The sequence below is a fragment of the Choloepus didactylus genome, chromosome 26 (genome assembly GCF_015220235.1).
Source record: "Choloepus didactylus isolate mChoDid1 chromosome 26, mChoDid1.pri, whole genome shotgun sequence".
NCBI classification, from domain to species: domain Eukaryota; kingdom Metazoa; phylum Chordata; class Mammalia; order Pilosa; family Megalonychidae; genus Choloepus; species Choloepus didactylus.
Window position 1 is genome coordinate 2,582,628 of NC_051332.1, and position 27,385 is coordinate 2,610,012.

General features: G+C 39.0%; 1 pseudogene; it reads right to left on the reverse strand.

The window, feature by feature from the left end:
- Positions 1-16: 16 nt before the first annotated feature.
- LOC119520836 lies at positions 17-12,962 on the reverse strand (annotated as a pseudogene).
- Positions 12,963-27,385: the final 14,423 nt, after the last annotated feature.

Here is a 27,385-nt window from a genome sequence, read left to right on the forward strand (position 1 = left end):
CATATCCAGCATGGCCCACTCTTCCTTGGTAAAGTTGATTGCTACATCATTGAAGGTCACTGATTCCTAAAATGACATAGGCATTTGGTTCAGTCAATGCCATCCCTACCAATATCCAGAGTACATTGGATGAAATGAGAGCCCTGAGGAAGGGTGGTGGTTGTGTACAAAATGCTCAAACTGTGTTTGGGATTCCAGTTAGATCATTCTTACTGCTTACCCAACATCTATTGGATACACTCACAGAGACATATACACTCTGAATACATAAAACTTCACCATAAGGCAATATTGCATAACATGTGGAATGATATAACCTGAAAATTTCCAAAAAGTCTGATAATAATAACTTCCAGATGGTGATCATAAAACTTTCTCTTGAGAATTCATAACTAAATCTCTTTCATCAAATTCAAATAAATCCACAGACTCATGATAAGGGATATTTTGTGTTATGCCTCAGAATCCATCGTATTTTGGCCAAGACACTTGCCTCAACACTGACCTTTGAGCTAGCTAAGAATTTTCCATCTCTGCAGACATAACTCCCCAGGTTTCAAACCTAAATCTTTGGTCATCTGCCTCATCAGTGACATGCATAACCCAGAACACACAGGTGGTCCCAAATTGTAAGGTAATCATCCCAACAAACCTGGGTTCCTGAGTACCCTTCCCTTTTTACAGGTTTTTGCTTTAAACTAACCAATCACTGACTCCTGTGGAAAATCTACTAACTTACAATTTTGGCCCATATAAAAGCACAATACCAAGGGTCCCTTTTGCTCAGCTGTTTGCTGCCCACATAGAACCAGGGCTGTTCATGTTTCTTACTGGCTCCACATGGCAACCCTCTCTCCCTAGGGTCTTGGAGTAATCAACAACTTTTCATGTATTGTTTTAGCACTTCACAATTATGTAGTACCTGATGTGCACTCAGATATATATATTTAAAATCCAACTTCACCAATTTGAGGCATCTGCATTGACCTCAGTTTCCCTGACTAGGAAATTGTTTAACAAAATGCAACAGAAGATGGCAGACTGGTGAGCGGTATGTTTTAGTTACTCCTCCAGGAAACTAGGTAGAAAGCCAAGAACTGCGTGGACTGGACACCACAGAGCAATCTGACTTTGGGCATACTTCATACAACACTCATGAAAACGTGGAACTGCTGAGATCAGCGAAATCTGTAAGTTTTTGCGGCCAGGGGACCCGCGCCCCTCCCTGCCAGGCTCAGTCCAGGGGGAGGAGGGGCTGTCAGCTCCAGGAAGGAGAAGGCAGAACTGCAGTGGCAGCCCTTATCGGAAACTCATTCTACTGATTCAAACTCCAACCATAGATAGACTGAGACCAGACACCAGAGAATCTGAGAGCAGCCAGCCCAGCAGAGAGGAGACAGGCATAGAAAAAAAAACAACACGAAAAACTCCAAAATAAAAGCGGAGGATTTTTGGAGTTCTGGTGAACATAGAAAGGGGAAGGGCCCTGAGGCGCATATGCAAATCCTGAAGAAAAGCTGATCTCTCTGCCCTGTGGACCTTTCCTTAATGGCCCTGGTTGCTTTGTCTCTTAGCATTTCAATAACCCATTAGATCTCTGAGGAGGACCCGTTTTTTTTTTTTTGTTTTTTTTTTTAATCCTTTTTTCTTTTTCTAAAACAATTACTCTAAGAAGCCCAATACAGAAAGCTTCAAAGACTTGCTATTTGGGCAGGTCAAGTCAAGAGCAGAACTAGGAGAGCTCTGAGACAAAACGCAATAATCCAGTGGCTGAGAAAATTCACTAAACACCACAACTTCCCAAGAAAAGGGGGGTGTCTGCTCACAGCCATCATCCTGGTGGACAGGAAACACTCCTGCCCATCGCCAGCCCCATAGCCCAGAACTGCCCCAGACAACCCAGTGTGACGGAAGTGCTTCAAATAACAGACACACACCACAAAACTGGGTGTGGACATTAGCCTTCCCTGCAACCTCAGCTGATTGTCCCAGAGTTGGGAAGGTAGAGCAGTGTGAATTAACAAAGCCCCATTCAGCCATCATTTCAGCAGACTGGGAGCCTCCCTACACAGCCCAGCAGCTCAGAACTGCCCTGAGGGGACGGCACTCACCTGTGACATAGCACAGTCATCCCTCAACAGAGGACCAGGGGGTGCACGGCCTGGAAGAGGGGCCCACTTGCAAATCTCAGGAGCCATACACCAATACCAAGGACATGTGGGTCAGTGGCAGAGACAAACTGTGGCAGGACTGAACTGAAGGATTAGACTATTGCAACAGCTTTAAAACTCTAGGATCACCAGGGAGATTTGATTGTTAGAGCCACCCCCCCCCTCCCTGACTGCCCAGAAACACGCCCCATATACAGGACAGGCAACACCAACTACACACGCAAGCTTGGTACACCAACTGAACCCCACAAGACTCACTCCCCCACTCACCAAAAAGGCTAAGCAGGGGAGAACTGGCTTGTGGAGAACAGGTGGCTCGTGGACGCCACCTGCTGGTTAGTTAGAGAAAGTGTACTCCACGAAGCTGTAGATCTGATAAATTAGAGATAAGGACTTCAATTGGTCTACAAATCCTAAAAGAACCCTATCAAGTTCAGCAAATGCCACGAGGCCAAAAACAACAGAAAATTATAAAGCATATGAAAAAACCAGACGATATGGATAACCCAAGCCCAAGCACCCAAATCAAAAGACCAGAAGAGACACAGCACCTAGAGCAGCTACTCAAAGAACTAAAGATGAACAATGAGACCATAGTACGGGAGATAAAGGAAATCAAGAAGACCCTAGAAGAGCATAAAGAAGACATTGCAAGACTAAATAAAAAAATGGATGATCTTATGGAAATTAAAGAAACTGTTGACCAAATTAAAAAGATTCTGGACACTCATAGTACAAGACTAGAGGAAGTTGAACAACGAATCAGTGACCTGGAAGATGACAGAATGGAAAATGAAAGCATAAAAGAAAGAATGGGGAAAAAAATTGAAAAAATCGAAATGGACCTCAGGGATATGATAGATAATATGAAACGTCCAAATATAAGACTCATTGGTGTCCCAGAAGGGGAAGAAAAGGGTAAAGGTCTAGGAAGAGTATTCAAAGAAATTGTTGGGGAAAACTTCCCAAATCTTCTAAACAACATAAATACACAAATCATAAATGCTCAGCGAACTCCAAATAGAATAAATCCAAATAAACCCACTCCGAGACATATACTGATCACACTATCAAACACAGAAGAGAAGGAACAAGTTCTGAAAGCAGCAAGAGAAAAGCAATTCACCACATACAAAGGAAACAGCATAAGACTAAGTAGTGACTACTCAGCAGCCACCATGGAGGCAAGAAGGCAGTGGCACGATATATTTAAAATTCTGAGTGAGAAAAATTTCCAGCCAAGAATACTTTATCCAGCAAAGCTCTCCTTTAAATTTGAGGGAGAGCTTAAATTTTTCACAGACAAACAAATGCTGAGAGAATTTGCTAACAAGAGACCTGCCCTACTGGAGATACTCAAGGGAGCCCTACAGACAGAGAAACAAAGAAAGGACAGAGAGACTTGGAGAAAGGTTCAGTACTAAAGAGATTCGGTATGGGTACAATAAAGGATATTAATAGACAGAGGGGAAAAATATGACAAACATAAACCAAAGGATAAGATGGCTGATTCAAGAAATGCCTTCACGGTTATAACGTTGAATGTAAATGGATTAAACTCCCCAATTAAAAGATATAGATTCGCAGAATGGATCAAAAAAAATGAACCATCAATATGTTGCATACAAGAGACTCATCTTAGACACAGGGACACAAAGAAACTGAAAGTGAAAGGATGGGAAAAAAATATTTCATGCAAGCTACAGCCAAAAGAAAGCAGCTGTAGCAATATTAATCTCAGATAAAATAGACTTCAAATGCAGGGATGTTTTGAGAGACAAAGAAGGCCACTACATACTAATAAAAGGGGCAATTCAGCAAGAAGAAATAACAATCGTAAATGTCTATGCACCCAATCAAGGTGCCACAAAATACATGAGAGAAACACTGGCAAAACTAAAGGAAGCAATTGATGTTTCCACAATAATTGTGGGAGACTTCAACACATCACTCTCTCCTATAGATAGATCAACCAGACAGAAGACCAATAAGGAAATTGAAAACCTAAACAATCTGATAAATGAATTAGATTTAACAGACATATACAGGACATTACATCCCAAATCACCAGGATACACATACTTTTCTAGTGCTCATGGAACTTTCTCCAGAATAGATCATATGCTGGGACATAAAACAAGCCTCAATAAATTTAAAAAGATTGAAATTATTCAAAGCACATTCTCTGACCACAATGGAATACAATTAGAAGTCAATAACCATCAGAGACTTAGAAAATTCACAAATACCTGGAGGTTAAACAACACACTCCTAAACAATCAGTGGGTTAAAGAAGAAATAGCAAGAGAAATTGCTAAATATATAGAGACGAATGAAAATGAGAACACAACATACCAAAACCTATGGGATGCAGCAAAAGCAGTGCTAAGGGGGAAATTTATAGCACTAAACGCATATATTAAAAAGGAAGAAAGAGGCAAAATCAAAGAACTACTGGATCAACTGAAGAAGCTAGAAAATGAACAGCAAACCAATCCTAAACCAAGTACAAGAAAAGAAATAACAAGGATTAAAGCAGAAATAAATGACATAGAGAACAAAAAAACAATAGAGAGGATAAATATCACCAAAAGTTGGTTCTTTGAGAAGATCAACAAGATTGACAAGCCCCTAGCTAGACTGACAAAATCAAAAAGAGAGAAGACCCATATAAACAAAATAATGAATGAAAAAGGTGACATAACTGCAGATCCTGAAGAAATTAAAAAAATTATAAGAGGATACTATGAACAATTGTATGGCAACAAACTGGATAATGTAGAGGAAATGGACAATTTCCTGGAAACATATGAACAACCTAGACTGACCAGAGAAGAAATAGAAGACCTCAACCAACCCATCACAAGCAAAGAGATCCAATCAGTCATCAAAAATCTTCCCACAAATAAATGCCCAGGGCCAGATGGCTTCACAGGGGAATTCTACCAAACTTTCCAGAAAGAACTGACACCAATCTTACTCAAACTCTTTCAAAACATTGAAGAAAATGGAACACTACCTAACTCATTTTATGAAGCTAACATCAATCTAATACCAAAACCAGGAAAAGATGTTACAAAAAAGGAAAACTACCGGCCAATCTCCCTAATGAATATAGATGCAAAAATCCTCAACAAAATACTTGCAAATCGAATCCAAAGACACATTAAAAAAATCATACACCATGACCAAGTGGGGTTCATTCCAGGCATGCAAGGATGGTTCAACATAAGAAATCAATCAATGTATTACAACACATTAACAAGTCAAAAGGGAAAAATCAATTGATCATCTCAATAGATGCTGAAAAAAGCATTTGACAAAATCCAACATCCCTTTTTGATAAAAACACTTCAAAAGGTAGGAATTGAAGGAAACTTCCTCAACATGATAAAGAGCATATATGAAAAACCCACAGCCAGCATAGTACTCAATGGTGAGAGACTGAAAGCCTTCCCTCTAAGATCAGGAACAAGACAAGGATGCCCGCTATCACCACTGTTATTCAACATTGTGCTGGAAGTGCTAGCCAGGGCAATCCAGCAAGACAAAGAAATAAAAGGCATCCAAATTGGAAAAGAAGAAGTAAAACTGTCATTGTTTGCAGATGATATGATCTTATATCTAGAAAACCCTGAGAAATCGACGATACAGCTACTAGAGCTAATAAACAAATTTAGCAAAGTAGCGGGATACAAGGTTAATGCACATAAGTCAGTAATGTTTCTATATGCTAGAAATGAACAAACTGAAGAGACACTCAAGAAAAAGATACCATTTTCAATAGCAACTAAAAAAATCAAGTACCTAGGAATCAGCTTAACCAAAGATGTAAAAGACCTATACAAAGAAAACTACATAACTCTACTAAAAGAAATAGAAGGGGACCTTAAAAGATGGAAAAATATTCCATGTTCATGGATAGGAAGACTAAATGTCATTAAGATGTCAATTCTACCCAAACTCATCTACAGATTCAATGCAATCCCAATCAAAATTCCAACAACCTACTTTGCAGACTTGGAAAAGCTAGTTATCAAATTTATTTGGAAAGGGAAGATGCCTCGAATTGCTAAAGACACTCTAAAAAAGAAAAACGAAGTGGGAGGACTTACACTCCCTGACTTTGAAGCTTATTATAAAGCCACAGTTGCCAAAACAGCATGGTACTGGCACAAAGATAGACACATAGATCAATGGAATCGAATTGAGAATTCGGAGACAGACCCTCAGATCTATGGCCGACTGATCTTTGATAAGGCCCCCAAAGTCACTGAACTGAGCCATAATGGTCTTTTCAACAAATGGGGCTGGGAGAGTTGGATATCCATATCCAAAAGAATGAAAGAGGACCCCTACCTCACCCCTACACAAAAATTAACTCAAAATGGACCAAAGATCTCAATATAAAAGAAAGTACCATAAAACTCCTAGAAGATAATGTAGGAAAACATCTTCAAGACCTTGTATTAGGCGGCCACTTCCTAGACTTTACACCCAAAGCACAAGCAACAAAAGAGAAAATAGATAAATGGGAACTCCTCAAGCTTAGAAGTTTCTGCACCTCAAAGGAATTTCTCAAAAAGGTAAAGAGGCAGCCAACTCAATGGGAAAAAATTTTTGGAAACCATGTATCTGACAAAAGACTGATATCTTGCATATATAAAGAAATCCTACAACTCAATGACAATAGTACAGTCAGCCCAATTATAAAATGGGAAAAAGATATGAAAAGACAGTTCTCTGAAGAGGAAATACAAATGGCCAAGAAACACATGAAAAAATGTTCAGCTTCACTAGCTATTAGAGAGATGCAAATTAAGACCACAATGAGATACCATCTAACACCGGTTAGAATGGCTGCCATTAAACATAGAGGAAACTACAAATGCTGGAGGGGATGTGGAGAAATTGGAACTCTTATTCATTGTTGGTGGGACTGTATAATGGTTCAGCCACTCTGGAAGTCAGTCTGGCAGTTCCTTAGAAAACTAGATATAGAGCTACCATTCGATCCAGCGATTGCACTTCTCGGTATATACCCGGAAGATCGGAAAGCAGTGACATGAACAGATATCTGCACGCCAATGTTCACAGCAGCATTATTCACAATTGCCAAAAGATGGAAACAACCCAAATGTCCTTCAACAGATGAGTGGATAAATAAAATGTGGTATATACACACGATGGAATACTACGCGGCAGTAAGAAGGAACGATCTCGTGAAACATATGACAACATGGATGAACCTTGAGGACATAATGCTAAGCGAAATAAGCCAGACACAAAAAGAGAAATATTATATGCTACCACTAATGTGAACTTTGAAAAATGTAAAACAAATGGCGTATAATGTAGAATGTAGGGGAACTAGCAATAGAGAGCAATTAAGGAAGGGGGAACAATAATCCAAGAACAACAGATAAGCTATTTAACGTTCTGGGGATGCCCAGGAATGACTACGGTCTGTTAATTTCTGATGGATATAGTAGGAGCAAGTTCACAGAAATGTTGCTATATTAGGTAACTTTCTTGGGGTAAAGTAGGAACATGTTGGAAGTTAAGCAGTTATCTTAGGTTAGTTGTCTTTTTCTTACGCCCTTGTTATGGTCTCTTTGAAATGTTCTTTTATTGTATGTTTGTTTTCTTTTTAACTTTTTTTTCATACAGTTGATTTAAAAAAGAAGGGAAAGTTAAAAAAAAAATAAACAAGGAAAAAAAAAGATGTAGTGCCCCCTTGAGGAGCCTGTGGAGAATGCAGGGGTATTCGCCTACCCCACCTCCATGGTTGCTAACATGACCACAGACATAGGGGACTGGTGGTTTGATGGGTTGGGCCCTCTACCACAGGTTTTACCCTTGGGAAGACGGTTGCTGCAAAGGAGAGGCTAGGCCTCCCTATGGTTGTGCCTAAGAGCCTCCTCCCGAATGCCTCTGTGTTGCTCAGATGTGGCCCTGTCTCTCTAGCTAAGCCAACTTGAAAGGTGAAATCACTGCCCTCCCCCCTACGTGGGATCAGACACCCAGGGGAGTGAATCTCCCTGGCAACGTGGAATATGACTCCTGGGGAGGAATGTAGACCTGGCATCGTGGGACGGAGAACATCTTCTTGACCAAAAGGGGGATGTGAAAGGAAATGAAATAAGCTTCAGTGGCAGAGAGAATCCAAAAGGAGCCGAGAGGTCACTCTGGTGGGCACTCTTACACACACTTTAGACAACCCTTTTTAGGTTCTAAAGAATTGGGGTAGCTGGTGGTGGATACCTGAAACTATCAAACTACAACCCAGAACCCACGAATCTCGAAGACAGTTGTATAAAAATGTAGCTTATGAGGGGTGACAAGGGGATTGGGAAACCCATAAGGACCACACTCCACTTCGTCCAGTTTATGGATGGATGAGTAGAAAAATAGGCGAAGGAAACAAACAGACAAAGGTACCCAGTGTTCTTTTTTACTTCAATTGCTCTTTTTCACTCTAATTATTATTCTTGTTATTCTTGTGTGTGTGCTAATGAAGGTGTCAGGGATTGATTTGGGTGATGAATGTACAACTATGTAATGGTACTGTGAACAATCGAAAGTACGATTTGTTTTGTATGACTGCGTGGTATATGAATATATCTCAATAAAATGAAGATTAAAAAAAAAAAAAGACATTATGCTGAGCAAAATAAGCCAGGCACAAAAAGAGAGATATTGTATGTTACCACTAATGTGAATTCTGTGAAAAATGTACAACGTTTTATACTGTAGAATGTAGGGAACCTAGAGATACCAATTAGTGGAGGGGGAATGATAATCTAATAAGAACAGATAAACTATGGAGGGTAATCTCAATGTTATGGGAATGCTCAGGAATGATTATGGTTTGTAAACTTTCTTGGATATAGTAAGATCATGTTGGAAGCAATAGAGTTTATTTAGGTTTTTTTTTTCTCTTATTCCTTTGTTTTCTTAGGGGTTGTTAATTTTCTTGGGGTATGGTAGGAACATGTTGGAAGCAATGTAGTTATTTTAGATTATTTGTTTTTCTTACTCCTCTGTTTGGACATGGTTTATTAATTTTCTTGGGGTATGGTAGGAACATATTGGAAGCAAAGTAGTTATTTTAGGTTATTTGTTTTCCTTAATCCATTGCTTTGTTTGAAATGTTGTGGGGTTTTTTTTGGTTGTTGTTTGCCTGTTTGTTTTTAATTTTTTGATAAACAAAGTTAAAAAATTGAAAAAAAATCAGTAGAAAAATGGGAGTAAAAACTAAATGACAAATAGGGTGGGATGGGGGGATGGTTTGGGTATTCTCTTTTCACTTTTATTTTTTATTCTTATTCTGATTCTTTCTGATGTAAGGAAAATGTTCAGAAATAGATTGTGGTGATGAACGCATAACTATATGATCATACTGTGAACAGTTGATTGTATACCATGGATGACTGTATGGTTTGTGAATATATTTCAATAAAACTGAATTTAAAAAAAAAATGCAACAAGTTTTGAAAAATCCAGTGAGCTGATGATTCCTATGTAATCAACACTTAAATAAAAATGATAAATCTATTCATTAAAATGGAAGATATAACTGAAGCAAAGTACATAATTCTTGAGAAGTGTACAGTCTTTATACAGAAATTCAGAACAGTATTAGTCCTCTTTCAGCTCTTAAAAACTCAGGTTTTTATTATGAGATATGAGGGTAAGCTGTTTAGTAGGAAAAACCAGGGTCCTTGGAGACTACTATACTAAAGGACAGTTCTAGGGTGACTCTTCCTATGGTAGAAGCCTTCCCATACTTAATAATTACCTGGACCTCCAAACTGGGGCTTACATTGTGTCTCTTGTCTACTCATCTTGATTCTATTCAGTGACAAATAGACTTATTTGTTCTGTTCTCTTGACAGTTCTTCAAATATTTTCACTGGTCCTAAAATTTTACAATACATACAATACCCCTGCTGTGTGCACAACTTAAAATAAGGAAACAATATTACCTGTACATTGCTTCCACTTACAAAGTTGTTTGCATTTTTTAAAAGAGAGAAAATGGTTAACTGGGGACAAGATGGTAATGATAATTTCAAACATCTTTTCAAAATGTGAAAATATTCTCTCAAAACTGTAAGAAGTATTGGACAAAATAAATACATTCCTTTTCATTGCCTTTACTGTCCTTTTGTGCTCTCCTGAACATGGCATAGTCCTGATCCCAGCATTCATAACACTGGTCTCATTGAGCTCACCTGATGAACCATCTGCCTCCCTATTGGACTAAGTTGTGCAATTTCTCATCTCTATCCCTTATATTCACCACAATCCTAAGCACAGCACTACCACTAAAATAGTGAATGAGTGAATTATTTCCACACTGGGTCATAGGATGTATGAAGAAAATAAATCCTCTCATATCTCTTTTGTGAATACACAGCTTTAATAGAGGCTGTACAGATTATTGCAAATGGTGGAGAGAAGATTATTTCTTACCCACTCCCTTGGTGACCATAATTATAGCAGAGTCCTGGTTATACACAGTGGATCTCAAATATGTGGGTATCCCATGAGTGCACTTAGAATGTGCCAGACCTGTATGGGAAATCTGCATATCTTGGAAAGGGTTAAATTTCAGTAGAAATAGCAATTCCCTACTCACCACTGGTTTCATTGTCAGTAGTTCTGCCACCAACTATCTTCCTCTGGGTTTTCACTCTCTGTCCAAGCACTAAGCATCCAAGCTGAGGATGGGGCAAGAAACCATAAGAATCAAAACTTGTCTTATCACATATACCCAATCCTTCACCTGGAAATACCCCCCCATTTCAACCAAGAGAAACATATAGTCTACTCTAAGAGAAACAGGGGAAGGCCATCATCTCCTAAACTCATATATAAGAAGGCTATGGATTATGTTGCTAATAATGAAAATGTGACTACAGATATCTTATAAATAATAACATAAAAATCATTGTGTTTCATGTGTTAACTATCCCATGGTACTCAAAGACTTTCAATCTCTTCATGATTCAAAAATAGGTATCTCACTTGAAGAATTAGGCTGCTTTGCATCTACCCAGCATCTAGAACCAACTACAGCTTCTTAACTCAGCTGTGAATGAACTCTCTTAGGCATTTGGTAGCCATGTAGCCAGTAGTTCAAGACTAGGAATCCCTGAAGTGGGTAAAAGTGCAGACTGTTATCTGGAGGTGTAAGTGTATGTTTTGGAGGGAGAGTGCATCTCATTCTGGGAACTGGGAGGCACATTTAAGAAATCCCAAATCAAAATAGTGTCATGGGAGCTGCTGATGTTTTGAAAGTCATCAAACTGAAGCTGAAACACATGACCAGAATGTTCCATCAACATGCACAAACACAAATTGCTTGCTGGTTTGGAGGGGTCAAGAGCAGTTTGCAAGTTCCAAACTAATTTTCCCATAATAGACCCTGCTGACAATCCTCTCATTATCAAAGTGGAAGCAGTGGACCAATTCTTCATGTCCCTCTTGGACTCTTGAACACGTGCCACATTCAATATCCCATAGCCTAATGGTATTATCTGATGATCCACTAACAATTACCCAATCCCTGTACAGGAGGTAGGCAATGTCTTACTTGTGCCCATTCAGAGTACAAACAAATTCACAGGTACTCATACCTCCTACTTTGATGGTTCTGTCACCAGAGGCACATATGATGTACTTATCATCAAAGTCTACCACATTGACAGTAGTGTTGTGGCCAACCAGGACATGGCATAAAGTGATATCAGTGGCAGAAGCCATGTCCCACATGGAGATGAAGTGGTCCTTGGAACAGGTCACCATGAGTCCATTGCTAAAGTGTAAGTGCAATACAGCCTCATTGTGGTGGATCAGTGTATTCAGAACTTCACCTGTGTTCACATCCCAGACTCTTACTGTAGAGACTGAAGAGCCAGTTACAATGACATGTTCATCATACTGGAGACAAAGGACAGAGCCTGTGTGTCCCATTAACAGTTTCAAACATTCCAAGCTGGTTTTATCCCAAATCTTAGTAGAATTATCTCATAGGCCACTGATAATGTTTTCATCACCAAACAGTAGACACCTTTACTATTTTCAGAGTGGCACCGAATCCTCTGTAAGTTGTGTCATCCACACCACCAGTTAGATTCTATAGTCTCTATATCCTGGATAATCTTTGAGTATAATGGCCTACAAAATGAACTGGGAGGGCCATCTGTGAGTCTGTTTTTAAACAGGTACTGATCCCACCCTGTTTTTTCTGAAAGACCCTTCCATAGAGGCTCTGTGTGTATAATTCATTCAATCATCTTCTTCCAAAGTATTCCTTCTGAGAGCACTCATGGCTATTCTTTACAAACCAGCTCTGCTGCACACAGAGACCTGGAATCCAGGTAGGAAAGAATGTTTTCTGCTATGTGATCTAAGCTTTGTTCTGGCAAAGCAGTAATAAAGTCCTGGTGCAACATGGGCTTCAGGTAAGAGTTAATATGTCCATACTGATAGTGACACATTCATGAAATAAAATGTTCCACAAATTTCCCTTGATCTGATTCAGAGCACTGGTCAAAATATTTAATAAACAAGTCTTTTTTCTTTTTGATAGTTTCCATCTGATGGCCTCTTTCTGGAGATGATCACAGATGATGTTCCATTATCTGGAAAATATTTTGTACTTCAGATCCACCATTCCAGAATGAATGGGTGTATTTGCTTTCAGACTAGTCTGAGAAAAGACAGCAGCAAAGCATCTTCCAAGATTCTTTCTGTTTCCAGCTTTCTTCAACAAAATGCCAGAAATACACTCTGGCAACATGAGCTCAATTGTCTTATCCTCATTCACTGAGTCAGGCTCCCTGGTGGCCCCAGCAGCCCTGCCTCACTCTCTCCACACAGCAGTGAATGGCTTTGGTGGAGAAGGTGACAGCAGAGGCAGCAGAGGCCTAAAGTGTTCTTTTAAATCAATGAGGGAAAAATGATAATCTGTAATAGAAAAATGGGGTAATGATATAAAGAAAAGATTACTAGAAGAAAAAATACAAATGGGAAATGGAAAAAGAAAAAATTTAGCTTTATTAATGAAATAAATGCAAGTTAGAATAGTAAAAAAATAGGTATCTCTAACTCATACTGCATGTGGATTTTGGTCTTCTCATGCACATAAATATTGTGCAAATTCTCAGATTTATGTATTTTTCATTTATGTTCTAGCATAAGTCCTCCAAGGCCTATCCATGCCCTCTGCATCCTCACTCCATTCCTGCTCTATCCTTCCACAGCCTTTTGTATGCACTTGCTGTAAATAATCTTGGTTCAACTCCTTGGGGTTCTGGAAAGACCACTTTCTCAACCCCCTTGACACTGATTTTCAGAACTTTCCATAGTGGATTTGGATATTGTGCAAGATTAAAACTGTTTTGGACCCAAGAGGAGCCACAATCTTTAATCCAGTCTTGTTGGGTGAGATTTTTGATTGTTTTTCTTTCCCTAGAGGTGTGACCACATCCATTCAGGGTATGTCTTAATTAGATCACCAGAGTCCTTTAGATAGGTAAGATCCCACACAGACACAGAAACTTGAGTTGTTGGAGATGCAAATAAAAGTCTATTCAAAGATGCCAAAATGAGAGATGAAGCATAGAGTTTGTACCAAAGATGTAAGAGAGCACCCCCAGATGCTTAGAGAGAAATGCCCTGGGAGAGCAAGCAAGGATGCATAGGAGTTGAGAGAGAGAAACTACAAGAAAGAAGCCCAGAGACATTTTGGACAAAGCTATTTTGAAACCAGAACCAAGGAGAAAAGAAAGAGCAGACTCCAGCCATGGGCCTTTCCAGCTGACAGGGGTGTTCTGGATACCATCTATCTTTCTTTGGTAAAGGTATCCTCTTTTTGATGCTTTAGTTTGGACACTTTGGTAGCCTTAGAACTGTAAATTTGTAACCTAATGAATTCCATTTATAAAAGCCAGTCCAGGGAGGCTTTTGGAACCTGGCAGTTAGGAGAGACAGGGCAAAAATATCTCCATGAAAAATACTAGATAAAAGACAAGAAGTGACCCAGAATACCGGTTTCAGTGATGCACCAGCTGGACAAGGTCTTTGAAATCCACAGGGTCCATGCACTTGGTAAAACTGGGACTCTGAATTCTAAAACAAGTGAGGGAGCCTGCTGGATAACCAGCAGCCATGCTGCAGTCTCAAGAAACGGGGGTTGGCATTTGGAGTTGGACTAGTTTTAAAAACTCAAAAATAGCTACATATATGGCAGCAAGAACTTCACGGTGAAGTGTGGTGGGAACTGCATACCCAAAACCTGTGGGTATGCATCAATATCTGGTGTGAACAATAGCTTTTCAGGCACCCACTGCTAATTGTCTCAGAGCTAAGAAGGCAGAGTTAGCAAAAAGGGGAAAATAATCACACCCTATATAGCCATCTTGCCAGCAGGCTTGGAAAACTGTTCAGTGCCAGAACTACAGCCCAGAGCTGCACCAAACAATATGACACAATGGGAAATGTTTCAAGCAACATGTGAACATGCCACAATATCTGGCATGGATGATAGGCTTTTGCACACCTGCAGCTAGCTATCCCAGAGCTAGGAAGGCAGATGCATGCAAAAATGAGGAAATTAACATGCCACATACAGCCATCCTTTCAACAGGCTGGGAAAACACCTACATGGCCCTGTGGCCCAGGACTTCCCTTGGGGAATGGTGCTCACTTGTGATATAGCACAATCTTCCCTCAGCAGAGGTCCTGGGAGGGCATGGCTTGGAAGAGGGACCCACTCAGAAGTCCCAGGGACCATACACCAATACCAAGAACTTCTGGGTCAGCAGCAGAGATAAACTGTGGAGAGACTCAACTGAATGTTTAGACTCTTACAACAGCTTTAAATCTAAAGGAACACTTTGGAAGTTTGACAATTAAACCTGCCCTCCATCCCTAACCACTCAGACACATGCCCCACATTCAGGGTGGGCAGCACCAACTACACATGCAAACTTGGTGCATAAATTGGACTCCCATAAAATTCAGACCCCCACTCACCACAAAGAGAAAGTTGGGGAAAACTAGCTTGAGGGGAAGAGGTGGCTCACAGAGGCCACATGCTGATTAGTTAGAGAAAGGGTATGCCACAAAGCTGTAGATATGACAAATTAGGGATGAGTGTTTGCATGAGACTACATATCCTAAAATAACCCTATCAAGTTAAGCAAATGCCAAGAGGCCAAAAAAGAACAAAAAAATTTAAAGCATATGAAGCAGATGATATGGATAACCCAAACCCAAACACCCAAATCAAAAGATCAGAGGAGAAACAGTAATTGGAGCAATTAACAAAGAACTAAAGACAAACAATGAGAGCATGGCACAGGATATAAAGGACCTGAAGAAGACCCTAGAAGAACATAAAGAAGAAATTGCAAGAGTAAATTAAAAATAGACTATCTTATGGAAATAAAAGAAACTGTTGACCAATTTAAAAAGATTCTGGATGCTCACAGCGTGAGACTAGAGGAAGCTGAACAGCAAATCAGTGACTTCAAAAAAGACAGAATGGAAAGTGAAAGAACAAAGAAAGAATGTGTAAAAAATTGAAAAATTTGAAATGGACCTCAGGGATATGATAAATAATATAAAACATTCAAATATAAGAGTCATTGGTTTTCCAGAAGGGGAAGAGAAGGTAAAGTTCTGGAAAGAGTATTCAAAGAAATTTTGGGGGTAAACTTCCCAAACCTTCTAAACAACATAAATACACAAATCATAAATGCCCAACAAGTTCCAAACAGAATAAATCCAAATAAACACACTCCCAGACATATTCTGATCAGATTGTTAATTACTGAAGAGAGAGAGCAAGTTCTGAAAGCAGCAAGAGAAAAGCAATTCACCACTTACAAAGGAAACAGCATAAGACTAACTAGTGACCACTCAGTGGGTATCATGGAGGTGAGAAGGCAGTGGCATGACATATTGAAAATTCTGAGAGAGAAAAATTGCCAAACAAAAATTCTTTACCCAGAAAAGCTCTCCTTCAAATTTGAGGGAAAGCTTAAACTTCTGACAGACAAAAAAATGTTGACAGAATTTGTTAAGAAGAGACTTGCCCTACTTGATATATTACTGACAGAGAAACGAAGAAAGGAGAGAGAGAGATGGAGAAAGGTTCAGTGTAAAGAGATTCACTATGGGTACATTAAGTGTGAGAGGGAAAAAATATATCTGACAACACAATCCAAAGGAGAGGATGGCTGATTCAAGAAATGTCTTCATAGTAATAATGTTGAATGTAAATGGATTAAACTCCCCAATTAAAAGATATAGATTGGCAGAATTGATCAAAAAATATGAACTGTCAAATATTGTATACAAGAGACTCATCTTAGACATGGGGACACAAAGAATTTGAAAGTGAAAGGGTGGAAAAAAAGAAACACATGAAAAAATGTTCAGTTTCACTAGCTATCAGAGATGCAAAATAAGATCATAATGAGATACCATCTCACACACAATTAGAAGGGCTGCCATTAAACAAACAGGCACCTACAAATGCTGGAGAGGATGTGGAGAAATTGCAATTCTTATTCATTGTTTGTGGGACTGTATAATGGTTCAGCTACTCTGGAAAACAGTCTGGCAGTTCCTCAGAAAACTAGATATAGAATTACTGCTCAATCCAGCAATTGAACTTCTTGTTGTGTACCTGCAAGATCTGAAAGCAGTCATGTGAACAGATATCTGCATACCAATGTTCATAGCAGCATTTTCACAATTGCCAAGAGACGGAAACAACCCAAATGTCCTTCAACAAATGAGTGGATAAATAAAATGTGGTATATACACATGATGGAATACCACATGGCAGTAAGAAACAACAGTGTCATGAGTCATATGACAACATGGATGAACCTTGAAGACATGAAGCTGAGGGAAATAAGCCAGGCACAAAAAGAGAAATATATGCTACCACTAATGTGAACATTGAGAAATATAAAACAAATTGTTTATAGAGTAGAATGTAGGAGACTTAATGACAGCAATTAGTAAAGGGGGAACAATAACCTAATAAGAACAGGTAAGTTATTTTGAGTAAATTTGACATTCTGGGAATGCCCTGGAATGACTAGGGTTTGTTAATTTCTGGTGGGTATGGTAGGAACAAGTTTATGGAACAAGTTTCTTATTCCTTTGCTGGGTTGTAGTCTGTATATTTTCTTAGGGTAGAATAGTAACATGTTGAAAATAAAGTAGTTATTTTAGGTTAGTTGTCTTTTTCTTATTTCCTAGTTTTGGTTTGTTTTAAATGCTTTTATATTGTAGGTTTTAAAAATTTTTTGATATGGTTAATAGTTAATTAAAAAAAACAATGAAAATATACACAGAGCCCCCTGAGGAGCTGGGGGAGAATTCAGGGGTTTTGGGTTTCTTCACCTTGAAGATTGCTCATGTCCTCACAGACATTGGGGACTGGCAGTTTGATGTGCCAAGACCCCTATCATGGGATTTGCCCTTGGGAAGACTGTTACTGCAAAGGAGAGGCTAGGCCTGCTTATAACTCTGCCTAAGGGCCTCCTGAGTTCCTCTTTGTTGCTCTGATGTGGCACTGTATCTCTAGCTAAGCCAACTTGGCAGGTGAAATCAGTGTCCTCCTCCCTATGTGGGATCTGACACCCAGGGGTATATATCTCCCTGGCAACATAGAATTTAACTCCGGGGAAGGAATCTAGACCCAGCATTGTGGGATGGAGAACATCTTCTTGACCAAAAGGGGGATGTGAAATGAAATGAAATGAGTTTCAGTGACTGAGAGATTCCAAAAGGAGTTGAGGTCACTCTGGTGGGGAGTCCTATGCACAATGTAGATAACCCATTTTAAGTTTTATTGAATTCAAAGAGCTAGCAGTAGATACTTGAAACTATCAAATTACAACCTGGAACCCTTGAATCTTGAAGATGATTGTATAACAATGTAGCTTATAAGGGGTGACAATGTAATTGGGAAAGCCATATGGATCACACTCCCCTCTGTCCAGTGTACAGAGGATGAGTAGGAAAATGAGGGCAAAAGAAACTAAAGGAAGAATGGGAGAGACAATTTGGGTGTTCTGTTTTTACTCTTGTTTTATTTATTTTTGCTTTCACTTTTTCTGGTACAAGGAAAATGTCAAACAATTTTATCAGGGTGATGAATAAACAACTATATTATGGTAGTGTGATCAATTGATTATATACTTTGTATGACTGTACGGTATGTGAATAAATCTTAGTAAATTTTTTTTAAAAAAACAAATATCTATCATTCAACTTCAAAATGATTTCATGTTGGGGTTAATAAATTCAAATATTACCTTCATTTGGAGGTATCAGTGATGTCCATACACCAAATCAATTCTTCAAATCCCCTTAAAAGGAAGAGGAACATGGTCATAATATTTATGTCATCTCCCACAGTCCTCAGAGGTTAGGAGGCTCAGAAAATATAGAATGAATGGGTTTGTCAAGATATCCAGTTGCTCCATATGATAAATTCATAAAATGGTTGCTATAGTACTGCCCCATATTAATCTTCATTTGTGGGAACATCCTTGCATTTCTTTTTCTCTCTTTGTATGTGGTATGTGTGTTTGTGTGTGTGTGTTTGTGTGTATGTGTGAAAGCATTAATCTCTATAGCCAGAAAATTTTCCCCTAAAACACTGTTAAGAATGTATTTCATGGGCAAATGGTGATAATTTTTCATAAACAATGGTAGGCTTAATTCACCAATTTGTATCCAAGACCCAGAAAAAAACAGAAATAAATGTGTATTATGTGTGATGCTATTGATGTTTAACTGTATTTGTTTATTTAATCTTCATAATAATTCTACTTACAGTTTATTTACAAAGTTAACAAATGATATGATCACAGATTCAGAAATTTCAGAAAATTTTAATATCATGAAAAAATTACATGGTAGAAAATTACACAGCTAGAATTAGAATGTTTCTCTGCTTTTCCCCAACCATAAATTCCTGGAGTTTTACACATCACTCACAGGTTTTTACATGGAATGTCCCTCTCACATCAAACATCAGATTTCCCACTCTGGGGCTACAACCTGCTCTCCTAGTTTCTCCACAAAAATACTCCCTGTATCCAGATTATCATACTACATGGAAATGTATACTGAACTGGCCCCTCTCAACAAACATCATTTGTTAGCTCTCATTTTTACTGCGCAGTTTACTCCAGAGCTTGTTATTTCAACAGATACTACCAAGGCAAACATTATGGCCCTCTGACTGTTTACAACATTTACCAACCAAAACCTCAATAATCAATGACTTCAAATACCTGTAATTATCCATGACTACATCTTACACAATACATGAGTAAGATATTGATTCAGGAATAAGCACAGATTCACAAGTTCTAGAGGTTTTCAAATATACCTGGGAATTGTACTATGTCTTGTTAATTAGATCATTCCTGCATACTCCATAACTGCTCCAAACCTTCTCCATACCTTTTGAATCTCATGCACTCTATCATTTATCCTCATTTTTAACAGATGAAATTACCTCCTAAGCAGATGGGAAATGTAATTTGCCATATTTCACTATAATACAATAATATTTTCAAATATCCCTGAATACATACACATTGTTAGTTACTCCATCTCTCCTATTAAATACAAAATTCATGGTACCTCTGGCCAAGTCCAATGTCTCCAATTGTTGTCAAGCTCATGTTTTGTTGTGCACTATATTTTGATTATAAATTAAATTGTCTTTATCAAAAACCTCTTGCTCTCTTCACAATCTCCTCATTTAAGCTCATTATTGACTCTTCCATTTTGAAAGAGAAAAAAAAAAGGCAAATCTACTGTGTATGCATTTTCTCTCAAGTACTAAATCTCCAGATCTTCTCTTGACAAACTGAGAGTCCACCTATGATGACCTCACATTCACCTCACTCTTTGACTCACAAAAATCAAGGCTGGTGTCCTCACTAATCACTAATGATCTACCCATAAATACTTACTTGGAACAAAATTATTGGACCACAAAATCCTTTTTAGAACTTCTTTTTTCCTTTCTTTTTCTGATATCACATCTCCTGATTATATTCAAACTACTCTAGACACTTCCCCATGCCTGCTGCGAAGAACTCCTCCAAGAACACTATTAGAACATCTTGAAACTAAATCCTAACCCTCTTCTCTCCTCATTTGATTTGCTGTACTGGTCTGTTCTCACATTTATACAATTTCATTTCTTCAATTGATATTTCTAAACTGAAAGACAGAAAACATTTTTCTGGATTCCATCTCAGAGCTACCATGGCTACTTGCTTAATTGTGTGCACCTAAAATGAAATATACCACAAGATATTATCATCTTAATAGCCAAAATATAAATATTACTGTCCCCCTGTCTCTAATCTTTGTTACATTCTCCAACAGGCATTCAGTGATTCATCTTTACATGTCCTCTTGAAATCACCAAGCCTAATTAAACATTGCTATTATCTCTACTGAGGACTATTTTCACCCTACATTTCCACCTCATTCCACAAGCATACCTTCTCATACTGCACTCATCTCTTTTCCATTTTAGTTTAATTGAAAACTCCTCAGAAAATCCTTCAATGAACAACCAAAGTCAGCTTTGCCCTCCCTTTCCCACTTAATTACTATCCTAGTACTCCTGCAGGCAACTCACCAATTTGTCAGTATGAAAACAATCTATCAATGCATACCTCAATCCAACTACCTATCTATGGTCTCTCTCCCCTACTGGACTAAATGCAGAAAAATTAACATGCTGAATGTTAAAATCTGGCAAGATTAATTTAGACCACTAGGGATACATTTTAAATACAGAAAAATATCAAGTTACAACCTCCTAACTTACCCTCAAAATGTCTGCCAAAAACACCTAAGTCAGATTAAATGATGACCTTCTGACTAAATTTTAATTTATGAAAAAAGGGAGGTCTGATCATCTGGGCAAAAACTCTCCCCAATAGTCACCAGAATTCAAATTAAATTGGGAAAGAAAAACAATCAAATTCTTTGTTCGTGTTTGCTAATGCTGCCATTAAGCCAAATATCCAAAATGGATTGGCTTTTATAAATGAGGTAATTTGGTGATAAATTTCCAGGTGAAAAGTTAAAAAATGTATCCATGCAAGGGCATCAAAAGGGGGTACCTTCACTGAAAAAAGCTGGTATCATTGGGAAAACTCTGTTACTTCTGAAGACATGTGGATGGCACCTGCTTACTCCCAGGTTGCATTTCAAAATGGCATTCCCCAAAATGTCTCTTGGTTTAGCTTCTCATAGCAAACTCTGGGCTAACATCTCTGAAGCATCAGCAAAATCTGTTTCCAGTGGCTGTCTCTAAAATGTCTCTCTCAGTGACAGCACTTAGATCCTTTTTCCTTAGGTCTTATAGGGCTCCAGAAAGCTATTCAAGACCTGTGCTATATGGGTGAGGACACACCTCTATGGAAATAATCTAAACAGGGTTATCACCTAGATTTTGGTGGGTCACATTTCCATGGAAACAACCAAATCCAAAATTTCCCACTAAATCAACACTAATACATCAGTCCCCACAAAATTGCATTAAACATAGCTTCTCTGGGGGACATAATATATCCACACTGGCACATTCCACACCCTGGAACCAAGAAAAGCATGACTTTTCCATACACAAAGTACATTCATCCCATTACATCACAGAAACTTAAATCCTTTCAGTAACAATAGGTAAGTACAAGATCCCATCAAAATCAGTCACAGGTGTTGTCATGTCCTAAAGCAAAATTCCCCTCTAGCTGTGGGCCTGTGAAACTTAGAACAAGTTATCTGCTGCCAATATAAAAAGGAGGAATCCCCATAGCATAAAATTTCCTATTGCCATATGGAGAAACTGAAAGGAAGACATGGTCCATAGGACCAAAACAGTTTCTAAAATGCTCAGGAAAATGTCATTAGAATTCAAAGTCTGTGAGTCACTTAAACAATAATGTTTTATCCTTGGGGATTCAGAGACCATGAACACAAACTTTTCCAAACATTTATGCAGAAGTCCCTTTTTCTCCAAATGCCAGGATGAGTGTTCAAACATATTCACACATTGGGAAGACCACCTTTTACTTGGCCCCACCTTCTTCCAACATCAATGTGCAGCATGAAATCTGCCTCTCCAGGGCCAATGTTCTGTACTCTCAAAATAGTGGGGTGGTGGCCAGGTTCTCCCCAATCCCTGTGGAATGTGTTCCCACAACTCTGAACCTCAGGTGGCAGCCCAGTTCCTGAGCACCAAGGCAGAGAGCCTACTTTCTCATTCTTGGGCAAACTGACCCTTTACATATGCATTTGTTGCTCTACTCTCCTTGCCTGAGATTTCTTGACTCCAGACCACAATTCCCATGATTTTTCCTTCAAGAATATTTTCCTTCAATTTGTCCTAACTCCATTCCCTCCAGTCCAGACTGCCAGTGATTACAGTTATACAGATCTCACAAAAATTATTGGCTTGGCATGAAGCATGCAAGGATCAAAACCATTAGACAATATGACTTTCCACAAATCCTATCTGATTACCACATCTCCAAACCTGACTTGTACTGAAATGGTGGTTGGGTTCCATGTTTGGTTAAATCCCCATGTAGGGCTGTAGCTTGTGAGATCTAACTTTTTGGAAGCCAGAATTTTCCAAACTATCAGTTTCTGTTTTCTTTGTACCTAGGAGTACAATTCTCAGCTTACCCCTCTCCTCTTGCATTTTACTATAGGCTGCAAAGAGAAACTGGGCTACATCTTCCACATGTAGTTTGGAGATCTCTAGAGCTAAGTATTCCAGGTTGTCACTTTCAAATTCTGCTTTCTATCTGACACCAGGACCCAATATTGCCAAATTCTCTGCCACTTTGGAACAAGGATCACCTTTCTGCCAGAATGCAACATCACATTCAACATTTCTGTTCAAAGTCTCATCAGAGCTATCTCTAGATCCCATGTTCCCACTGTCAGTTTCTTCAAAGCCTACTAGGCCTTTTCTATCAAGTTTCTCACAATTCTTCCAGAACCTTCCCCTTATCCATGTAAAAAGCCATTCCAAAATATCTGGTATTTGCAAAGGCAGCAAAATCCCTCTCATCTAGTAAAAAAGTCTATTCCAGTATGCTAAATCTGTTGTTTGACAAAATGTCAGAAATGGATTGACTTTTATAAAGAGAGTTTATTTGGCTACAAATTTCCAATTCTAAAGCCAAAAATGTACCTATGCAATGGTATCAACAAGGGTGTACTTTCACTGAAGAAAGGCTGTTAGCATCCAAAAAACTCTGTTAGCTCCAAAGACACATGGATGGCAACTGCTTACTCTAAGGTTGCATTTCTAAATGGCATTCTCCAAAATGTCTCTTGGCTTAACTTCTCATGGAAAACTCTGGGCTAGTATCTCCCAAGCATCAGCAAAAGTCTGCTTTCAGTGGCTGTGTCCAAAATTCTCTCATTAGCAACACTGAGCTCCTTCTGTCTGAGCTCTTATAGGGAGGGCTCCAGAAAACTAATCAAGACCAGTGCTATATGGATGGGTCCACACCACCCATGGAAATAATCTAAAGAGAGTTATCACCTACAGCTGGGTAGGTCACATTTCAATGGAAACAACCAAAGCCAAATTTTCCCACTGAATCAACATTAATAGTTCAGCCCCAGCAAGTTTGCATTGAACATGGCTTCTCTGGGGGACATAATACATCTAAACTGACACTTTTCACACCCTGGACCCCAGAAATACATCATCTATCCATACACAAAATACATTCATCCCATCACATCACAGAAACTTAAATTCTTTCATTAATAACAGGCAAGTACAAGATCCCATCAAATTCAGTCACAGGTGTTGCCTTGTCCTAAAGCAAAATTCCCCTCTAGCTATGGACCTGTGAAACTTAGAACAAGTTATCTGCTGCCAATATACGAAGGAGGGACAGTCATAGGAAAAAGGTTCACATTGTCATAGGTAGAAACTGAAAGGAAAACAGGAACAAAACAGTTTCTAAAACCCTCAGGGAAATCTTCATTAGATTGCAAAGTCTGAGAGTATGATGTTGTATCCTTGGGTCTTGAGAGAACAGGAGTCCAACCTATTCCAAAGACTTATGCAAAAGTCTTATTTCTCCAAACACAAGGAAGAGTGCTCAAACATACCCATGCACTGGAAAGACCACCTTCTACATGGCCCCACCTTCCAAAAACATCAGGGTGCAGCATGGAGTCTGTCTCTCCAGGGCAAATATTCTGCCCTCTCCAAATAGTGGGGTGGTGGCCAGTTTCCCCCAAATCCCTGTGGAATATGCTCCCCCCTCTCTGAGACCTTAGGTGGCAGTGCATTTCCTGAGCACTGAGGTGGAAAACCTATGCACTACTTCTTGGGCACACTTACCCTTTCCATATGAATTGGTTACCCTCCTCACCACCTTGCATGAGATTTCTTGACTCCAGACCTCAACTTCATGAATTTCCTTAAAGAATATTTCCCTTCAATTTGTCCCAACTATATTCTCTCCAGGGCAGACTGGCAGTGATTCCAGTAATACAGTTCTCACAAAAAAAGTGTAGGCTGGGCATGAAGTGTACAAGGGTAAAAAACAATTAGAAAATAGTATTTTCCAAAAATTTTATGTGGATAACATCTCCAATACTGGATTGTGCTGAAATGGTGGTTGGGTTCCATGTTTGGTTAAATCTTTATGTAGGGCTACAGCTTCTGTGATCTATCTTTTTGAAGCCAGAATATTCCAAGCTATTAGTTTCTGCTTTCTATGTACCAAAGTGTTCATTTATTCAGTGTGTTGCTCTCCTCTTGCATTTTGCTATAAGCTGCAAGAAGAAACCAGGCTACATCTTACAAAAGTAGTTTGAGATCTCTTGTGCTATGTATCCCAGTTTGCCACTTTCAAATTCTGCTTTCCATCTGACACCAGGCCTCAATCTTGCCAAATTCTCTGCCACTTTTGAAACAAGGATCAGAATACAACATCATATTCAACATTTCTGTTCAAAGTCTCATCAGGGCTATCTTCAGAGTCTATATTCCTACCATCAGTTTCTTTGAAGCCATCTAGGCATTTTCTATCAAATGCCTCACAATTCTTCCAGAATCTTCCCCTTATCCATGCAAAAAGCCATGCCAAAATGTTTGGTATTTGCAAAGTCAGCAAAACCCCTCTTCTCTGGTAACAAAGTCTATTCCAGTTTGCTAATGCTAATGCTATGCAAAATACCAGAAGTAGATTGGCTTTTATAAAGGGGTTTATTTGGCTGCAAATTTTACTAAGACCATATGGTTCCAAGACCATAACAGTGTCCATGCAAACATATCCACAAGGGTTTACCTTCCCTGAAGAAAGGCTTCTGGCATCTGTAAAACCTCTCTTTGCTCCAAAGACATGCGGTTGGCATGTTCTTGATCCCATTTTCCACTTAAAATGGGGGTCTCCAAAATGTCCCTGGTCTTAGGTTCTTGGCACAAACTCTGGGTGGCTATCTTTTAAGCTGTCTCTAAAATGTCTCTCTCAAATGCAGCACAGAGCTCCTTCTCTCTGAGTTCTTATATAGCTCCAGGAAACTAATCAAGACTGGTAGAATATGGGTGGGATCACACATTCATGGAAATAATCTAATCAGAGTTACCACCTAGAGTAGTGTGGGTCACACCTCCATGGAAAGAGCCAAATCCATATTTTCCCACTTAGTCAACATTAATAGATCAGCCCCCACAATATTACATTAAACATGGCTTCTCAGGGGACATAATGTATCCAAACTGTGACATTCCACACTGTGGACCCCAGAAAAACATGATCTTTTCATACACCAAATGCATTCATCCCATCACATCACAGAAACTTACATCTTTTATTAAAAATATGCAAGTACAGGAGGGGCAAGATGGCAGAGTGGTGAGGTGTGTTTTAGTTACTCCTCTGGAACAGTTGGTAGAAAGCCAGAAACTACCTAGAACAGACACCACAGAGGAATTTGAGCTTGGGCCTGCTTCATACAACACTCACAGATATGCATAGCAGCTGAGATCAGCAAAATCTGTGAGTTCTTGTGGCCAGGGTGCCTGTACCCCTCCTGGCCAGGCACCGTCCCAAGGGAGGAGAGGCCTTTCATCCTGGGAACCAGGAGGGAGAACTATAGTCGCAGCTCTGATAGAAGAGCTCAGGCTCCTGAAAAACGTCTCCAACCATAGAGAGACTGAAACCAGACACTGGAACAGTCAGCCTGGTGGAGAATCAAGTATTTAAGAATAAACTTATACAAGAACCCAAAGACCTGTTTAAAGAAAACTACAAGAAACTGCTAAAAGAAATTGAACAGGACCTAAAATATGGAAGAACATACCATGTTCATGGGTTGGAAGACTAAATATAATTAAGACGTCAACTCTACCTAAACTGATTTATAGATTCAATGCAATAACAATTAAAATCTCAAAAACTTACTTTGGAGAAATAGAAAAACCAATAACCAAATTTATTTGGAAGGGCAAGGTGTCTTGAATAGCCAAAAATGTCTTGAGAAAGAGGAATGAAGTGGGAGGTGTCACACTACCTGACTTTCAAGCATATTACAAAGCTACAGTGCTCAAAACAGCATGGTACTGGTATAAGGACAGAGATACTGACCAATGGAATCAAATGGAGTGTTCAGAAATAGAGTCACATCTACAGACAACTGATATTTGATAAGGCAGTCAAGCCAAAACAAATGGGGCAGAGCAGTCTCTTCAATAAATGGTGTTTGGAAAAAAGGATATTCAATTCCAAGAGAATGGAAATTATATGAAAATTAACTCCAATTGGATCAAAGACCTAAACATAAGTGCTAAGACCATAAGACTCTTAGAAGAAAATGTAGGGCACTATCTTAAAGATCTTGTGAAAGGAGGTGGTTTCCTAGGCCTTACACCTAAAGGGCAAGCAACCAAAGAACAAATAGACAAATGGGACATCCTCAAAACAAAACACTTTTGTACATCAAAGGACTTTGTTAGAAAAGTAAAAAGGCAGCCTACACAATGGTAGACAATATTTGGGAACCACATATCAGATAAGGGTTTAATATCCAGAATATATAAAGTAGTCCTAGAACCCAACAACAGAAAGGCAAACAACCCAATTAAAAAATTGGCAAAA